Source organism: Hibiscus syriacus, unplaced genomic scaffold (assembly GCF_006381635.1).
Source record: "Hibiscus syriacus cultivar Baekdansim isolate YM2019G1 unplaced genomic scaffold, ASM638163v2 tig00008386_pilon, whole genome shotgun sequence".
In the NCBI taxonomy this organism is placed as follows: Eukaryota; Viridiplantae; Streptophyta; class Magnoliopsida; order Malvales; family Malvaceae; genus Hibiscus; species Hibiscus syriacus.
In genome coordinates, this window is record NW_024062163.1 from 87,345 (window position 1) to 95,844 (window position 8,500).

Here is an 8,500-nt window from a genome sequence, read left to right on the forward strand (position 1 = left end):
TTATTCAAATAATTAATTTCTTTATTTTTGAACACTTTATTTTTTGACATATTAATTTTTACCCGGCACAAATTCTATTGGATAAAAATAATTAATTGACTAACGCTTTACATATATTATCGATGTAATACTTTTTTATATGTTAAAGTATTGATATGATATGTGTCATATGTTATATCATCATTTTATGTGACATGATACATATTTATTATTTTGAATGACTTAATACATTTTACATTGTCAAATAGACGACATTGTTTTTATAGTATTTTAATTAATTATTAGGAATTTTGAAAGATAATTGGCTTTACATTGGATGTGGGACTCAAATTAATCTTTTAGACATCTCTCAACTCGCAGTCAAAATTGATGGTGAAAAGAAAAATAATACATCTACGAAAAATAAAAGGGTGGGGCGCGTAACATTTCAGATCTAAGGGTTTCTGTGAAGGAGTAGTAGAGAGATGAGTATGTAGGCGATGCTTGGAAAAAATATTTTGGTATAAAAAGAAAAGTAACAATGACGATGAGAAAATTAGGGATAAAAGACTAAATAATTGCGGCATTTGTTTTTATAAATGTCACTAAAGTATTATAAAACTGCGAATATGTAAATTATATTACGATGTTTGTTAGACAAATGTAACTAACATACGCGTCCGTAGCGACATTTTCCTAAAAATGTTATTGTAATATCAGTCTATTGCGACGTTTCTAGTAAAAATGAGATTGTAAGTACACGAGTATTGCAAAGTATTCATGTCAATGTCGCGAGTTTTATCATTTTGTGGTGCAATTTCTTTAATCGTCACGAGATGTACAAAATTAATGGCGTTTACTCGAAAAACACCACTAATAAATCCGTTGTATATCAAGTTTGGTGACGTGTTTTCCAAACTGGGTTGGATCTTAGATTACCGTTCTCGAGCCAACCATTTTACGCCATGGATGAAGTAGAGGCGGACAACCACCTGTCTAGATCTTTGTTCAAGGTGACTTAGAATCCTCATCTTCATCGTCTTACCTAGAATCGAAGAAGAATCGAAGAAAAGGAATTGTGTTGAAGAAGTCACGTGGAACTTGTTTTCCCCCCTTAAATGTCTGTCATCTTAGAGATAAAACCTGTAACAAAATTCAACTTTAGGATGAACAACAACAACATTAATACAAGAGTGATACTATAATTTAAGGGAAAACTGTGCATTAGTTTTTTACGCTTACTTAAAAGCAATGTTTTTAAAACTGGATCGGATATTAAACCGGTGAAGGTACTGGTTCACTGGTTCAACCAGGTTAAACCACTGTTGAATCGGTTTATATAAAATAATATTTTTTTAAATTTTTACATAATATTCAAAACAATATTATATATATATATATAACACTCTTTTTAAGTTCACAATATTAAAATGCATAAAAATATCACAAGTCATAACATATATAAGTTAAATATCATAATATCAAGTGAAACAAAATTATTCAAATCAACTGCAACATAATATTTAGGTCAATACCTAATTAAATTCATTAACAACTAAATAAAAAAAATACATAATTGATACAAGTATCAATCATCATAATATTCATTGAAATTGATTCCCTCAAATTCTAAAATATTGTGAAAATCTTCTTCATTAGTTGAACTACCACCGCCATCACCACTTTGAACTTAAAACTTCATATCATCACTTTGAACTTGAAAGTACACAGCATCAAGATCTTCATCACCTAACAATATGATAAATAAATACAAAGTTAAATTTAAATTCTCAAACAATACTTAACAATTAAAAGTAAAAGTGTAAAACATATTAAATAATAAATATAATTATATAACTAAAATAAACAAGCAAAATTAACCTTCATTGTTTTTTAATGATAATTATATAACTAAAATAAATTTGGGACTGAAAAAATAATAACAAACAACGTCGTTTGGTTTAATTTAAAAAAAATTAGAAACGTCGGTTCACACCGATTTTGCCGATTCCCAACCGGTACTACCAGTTCTTTAGCGGTTCATTGTAAAATTGGTTTTGGAGGCTGATCGGACTGGACAGGCAACCGATTCCAGGTTCAACCGGTCGAATCCGCCAGTCCGGTCTGATTTTGATAACATTGCTTAAAAGGCTGAGATAGACCCCCGTGATAAAAAAATTTATTTGATGGACCTAACTCACCTCGTCATCTGTGATCATGTCGGCACCGTCTTTCGGTTGGGCCCAAATTGGGCTTCGACTTGGATTAAAAGAATTGGAGTCGCCACCAACCATTTAAAACGAATTTAGGTAGGTCGGACACCATCTTACCTGATATGTGTTGTACCAGAAACGTATCGAGTTCGGGAGTCGGTTACGGTCAAGGAAGAATTAGCACCCTTGAACCGCCCTTTCGGTACCAATTAATTTATCGGTTGTCTTAATCGCAAAAATAAAAATTGAAATTGAAATTTAAAATTTCAAATCGAATTAATTATCTTTGATCGATTGAAAGTATCCCTAAAAAGTCAAAAGTGTTGGATTGTAAAAATTAAAATAAACATGAGAAAAGAATAATAAAAATATTAATATAATAATATTAATAAAAATGAATATATATATATACAATGTAAAAAAGAAATAAAAAATATTAAAATTAGGAGAAAATGAAAAATATATATAAAGTAAATAAATAAAAAGTGAAATAAAAAGAATAAGTCAAAAGTTGTTACATCTCTCATGTTTTTGCGTGTAGAGAAATTGAATTTGCAATGAAAATGTTCTGCCACTCTTCGTGCTTTTAGATACTGGCTTTGGATCCTCCACGCCTATTTTTTGTCATTTTCTTCCCTTAGTTTTTCCAAATCGTTGCCCCTTCCTCTGATTTTGGTTTCACGTTTTTCTCTGTGTCCTTTCCTCTTGATGCATGAGTCTATTTATAGTCTAAAGAAACTTATTTTTAGCTCAGATTTAGAGTCCTACTTGGACTCAAAATGCTTCGATTTTAGTGTTTCAATATAACTTAAATACATTAGTTTTAGTGTTTCAATAGGACTCAAATATATTGGTTTATTTTCTGAATCTTAGTAAATTGAGGTTGTTGAGTGCTGGCCTACAAAAATAATAAAATAAAAATATAATAATAATAATAATAATAATAAATATATATATAATATAATAAAATATTTTTGTAGACTCAGACAAAAATAAGTGTCTACAGCTGCCCCTCTTTGTACATTTTTGTGTTAATAATAATAGGGCAAAGATGAAAAAGACAACCAGTTTTTGTCCGGTTCTCTTTGATTTGAGACTTGATAGTGTTTATTGTGACACTAAGTCTATCCATTGGGCACGATATCATTCTTCTTGAAGTTTAAATCGTGGGGATCAAAAAGTGACTCTTTGTTGCCAATCTTGGTCGACCTTGGTCTTCTTCTCGATTTACAGACCTGGGTGTAAAAATTTGACCGGAAAGTAGTTCATTGCTGATGCAACACGGTTGATACGCCCTCGAGCTGAATGGAATCGAACTCGAAGGTCTTTGGCAGATAGCCCTTTTTTCCTTGAGCTATGCTGCAAATGATGGTGCCTTTGAGCTGAGCGTAGTCGAACTAGAAGGTCTTTGGTTGGCAGATAACCCTTCTCGACTTAAGTTATGGTGCAAATGATATGCCTTGGAGCTGAGTATAGTCGAACTCGAAAGTATTTTGGTCACATATAACCCTTCTAGCCTTGAGTTATGCTGCAAATGATGTGCCTTGGAGCTGAGCGTAGTCGAACTCGAAGGTCTTTGGTTGGCAGATAACCCTTTTCGACTTAAGTTATGCTGCAAATGATATGCCTTGGAGCTGAGTGTAATCGAACTCGAGGGTCTTTGGCAGATAACCCTTCTTGACTTAAGCTATGCTGCAAATGATGTGCCTTAGAGCTGAGCGTAGTCGAACTCGAAGGTCTTTGGTTGGCAGATAACCCTTCTCGACTTAAGTTATGCTACAAATGATATGCTTTGGAGCTGAGCGTAGTCAAACTCGAAGGTCTTTTGGTCACAGATAACTCTTCTAGCCTTGAGTTATGCTGTAAATGATGTGCCCTCGAAGCTGAGTGTAATCGAACTCGAGGGTCTTCGGTTGGCAGATAACCATTCTTGACTTAAGTTATGCTGCAAATGATGTGTCTTGGAACTGAGCGTAGTTGAACTCGAAGGCCTTTGGTGGGCACGATTCCCTTTGTCGTGAAGTTGAAACCGTGGATGACCCATTCGTTGTGCAATTAAGCCTCAAATTTGATATCCTTCATCGTGAAGTTGAAATCCAAATATTTGTGTTGTTTCGAGGCCAATATCCTTCGTCGTTAAGTTGAATTTGACTCTGAAACTGGAAAGTTGTTTGTTGACAGCCAACCGCCCCTTCGTAGTGAAGTTGAGCTTATGTTGTCTCGAGTCCAATATTCTTCGCTGCGAAGTTGAAATTGACTATGAATGAAACTGAAAAGTTGTTTGTTGACAGTCAGTCGCCCCTTCGCTGTGAAGTTGAGCTTGTGTTGTCTCGAGTCCAATATCCTTCGCTGTGAAGTTGAAATTGACTCTGAATGAAACTGAAAAGTTGTTTGTTGACAGTCAGTCGCCCTTTCGCTGTGAAGTTGAGCTTGTGTTGTCTCGAGTCCAATATACTTCGCTGTGAAGTTGAAATTGACTCTTAATGAAACTGAAAAGTTGTTTGTTGACAGTCAGTCGCCCCTTCATTGTGAAGTTGAGCTTGTGTTGTCTCGAGTCCAATATCCTTCGCTATGAAGTTGAAATTGACTCTGAATGAAACTAAAAAGTTGTTTGTTAACAGTCGCCCCTTCGCTGTGAAGTTGAGCAACCACCATCAATTTTCGAATGTGTTTTTGAATCGATTATCATTCATCTTGAATTTGAAATTTGACTCTAAAAGCTGTAAAAAATATGTGTGCTAAAAATGATAAATGTGATGCTCTTAAGTGTGTCTAAGATGCATGCAACATGAATTAATTATATTTTATCTCTTGGTGGAGCCTCATTTTTGTCTGCTGGCCTTGTCGTTGGAATCGATCATTCCTCATTTCAAGCTTTTGCTTTACAGACCTTTCATATTTGAGACTGTCATGTTTGAAAATGTTTTTCTCCTTTTTCTTGTTTTAGGAGGGAAAATGATAAAAATTCTGTAAAATATTGTTCGCAATTGAATCAAAATATAAACACGAGTTCAAACTATATCAAAGGAATAAATAACTCTTTTAATACTTTCAGAGTTAGAGCTCTTTGACAAATGTTCAAATGGATGAGTTGGTTTTAGGTCGACCTAAGGTTTCAGCCATAAAAATGTAATTTTTTGGTTATTGCAACATGTTTTTCTTTGGCCCGACATTTTAATTGGATGCGAACAAAATGGCGTAACTAGCATGATCAATTACTAGACCTTTTATTTTGGTCTTCTGAAATCTCCCATTTGTTTAAGCTTTGTAGGCTCCTCTAACAAAGGTTGTGCATAAATATCTGTCTAAAAATGAAATCCTTGAGTGCTCGTGTGAAATTGACTATAACAGATGTTCCTTAACTCTCTTAGTCCATTTTTACCGAAACTCCTTATTTAAATTTTTAATTGTCTGGCTAGTTCAATCCATAAAGCCGGGGCGTTTAACCAATTGCTCTAGAGGTACAACTCAATATGTAAACACCTTTATCAGGTTAGCTGAATCTTATCCATAAAGTCGGGGCGTTTAACCAATTGCCTTAGAGGGACAGTTCAAGCTTTATTGTATAGTATAATTACCTTTATCAGGCTAGTTGAATATTATCCATAAAGCCGGGGAGTTTAACCAATTGCTCTAGAGGGACAACTCAAGCTTTATTGTATATATATAACATTATAATTTGGGTATACGAATCCAATTTCTTAAGTTTGTCAAGAAGAACATGTTATAATCTAGGTGTTTTTGAAAGTCAAGGAATCTCAACTTTATAGTTCAATTTCCAAGCAACTGGCCTAAACTAGATTTACCTACTCGACTATTCCATCTGTGAATATCATGATCATCACTGAACATCTTATACGAAAAATATAGTAATTGTCATATGCAAATGATGTCCCATGTTGTCCGCACCTTATGAAAGGAAAATGTTACATTGGTTAAGGGTACGGTGTTTGAGGGTATATTTTGGGTAAGGTCAAAGTCCTTTGTTTTAAATCATGTTACTTTGCCAAATATCCGTAACTTTGAACCATTTACAAAGTTTCTTAATTCAGATGATATTCAAAGAATTGCAAGTTTGCAAATGTGATTCATTGCTCGACATCATTAAAGCAACATAAATTTATTCAAATGTTCTTACAAAAAACTTGAGAAAAGATGAAAAAAACAAATTCAAACAAAATGCCTCAAATGATGAAATGATGTTCTTCACTTGGATGCCCCCAAGTTATTGAAGTCGATCCAATTCTGGTTACGCATCTTCTGTACGACTCTCTTGAATGTGTAACAGTTCTCAATTGTGTGCCCTGGGACACCGTCGTGATATTCACAATGAGCATTCTCATCATACCGCCTGGGGTATGGGGCTTCACCGAGTATGATGACACTGCGTAAGTGTCAAAAAGTCGTTGGTAAAGTTCCTTGTAAATCATGGGAATAAGATCGAAATGTTCTCATTTTTATGAGACATGTGAATAAAAAAGAGAAAAATAATACGAATGTAAAGAAATGAAAATAACAAAATGCAAAATATGTTTAAATGCATAATGCATGCAATGTTCGATGCATTGACCCAAAAATGTGTCTGCTATTAAAAATAATCCTTATTGGGGAAAAAAGTGTTTTATCTTTTAAGAGACAAAAATATCCTGACAGCTTCTGACATGTTGACCAGTCTTTTGCCTTTGTCTGTCATCGGTTGAATAACTTGTCGAACTACTCTAGCTACTCTGGACGAACCATACAAATGTTGAGTTGTTTTTTGTACTGGCCCAAGAAGTCTCGAATGACTGCATCTTTGACATTTATCTTTTGTTGAATCTATTCCCAATGAATACGTCATTGGATCCCTCAATTGATAGGAACTATGTGAAGTTCATTTGTCTATTTCTTGAATTCGTCAGCAATGGTCTCCAATTTCAGCTATCGTTTTGTCATTGTCGTCTTTGAAGGGACTCCTAAGATCAGTTACCTTCATCTTGCCCCTGCAACATCTGCCAATCAGTTCTTCAAATGTAGACTTTCATTGTGCTTGATGTAGACCCAGTTCATTCTGAGTCCTTTATAATGCAGTAGAGTGATATACTCTTCAGGTGTGGGCACCACGTCTTCTGGATTGAATGTGACACATAGTCGCCTTGTAGACTGTCCTCTGCATTTTCATTTCTTGTATTACAACCCCTTTGTCCATTAATGCAAATTATTTATGGTTAACGAACATATTTTTGTGGATCAACACCTCTTTTGAATGAATGATGCAAAAGATAAAAATAAAGTAAAAGAGAATAAAAATGAAAAGAGTTAGTGAGGTAAAGATTTAAAAAACAATCATGAAAATAAAAGTCATACCCCACATGATATCTACTCGAACATGCTTAGTATTCATACCCGGACATGATCTCTATCTCGTAAGTTGATTTTGAACAAGTCCTAACCGCATAAATTTTTAGTTCACATGCTTTGAATATGAAATAAAACAGGAAATAATATCAAAGCAGCCTAGGGTTTGAAATGAGGTTTTGGGGTGGGCTTTAATTCTCTGTATTATTCCGGTTTAAGTTCTAAAAAGGTACTCGAGTTCTCCTTGCTGGTGCCCCATTGGGCTTACCAGACCCTTAGTCCTAAGTCCATTTCAAGCTTATGTGGACTAAGTTAAACTCGAGATGAAACATTCTCTTATGCCCATACGGAGAATAAATTCACACGAATACATAAGGTATATGAATTCCGAAGGTTACTTGCTAGTCCCATACGGAGAATAAATTCTCACGAAGGCGTCACTTTCACCCCCACTTAAAAGAAGTTTGGAGCTCGGGTATAAAGCATGAGATGAAAATTTTGAAAATATCTGAAATCATTAAAAAACGTCAGTACAACTATCTATTTGAAAAATAATCAAATATAAATAATTGGAATCGAATAAATAAATTAAAATTTCAACTTGTCCCCGTAAATTAATTTCGGCATGAGTCACTTACTTGTCCCCGGAAGAGTCGCCAAGCTGTCGACATCGTCTTTCGATTGAGCCTCGAATTAGGCTTTGAGTTGGATTAAATGAATTGGAGTCGCCACTGACCATTTAAAACGAATTTAGGTAGGTCGGACACCATCTTACCTAATATGCGTTGTACCAGAAACGTGTCGGGTTCGGGAGTCAGTTACGGTCAAGGAAGGATTAGCACCCTTGAACCGCCATTTCGGTACCAATTAATTCATCGGTTGTCTTAATCACGAAAATAAAAATTTAAATTGAAATTTAAAAATTCAATTCGAATTAATTATCTTTGATCGATTGAAAGTATTCCTAAAAA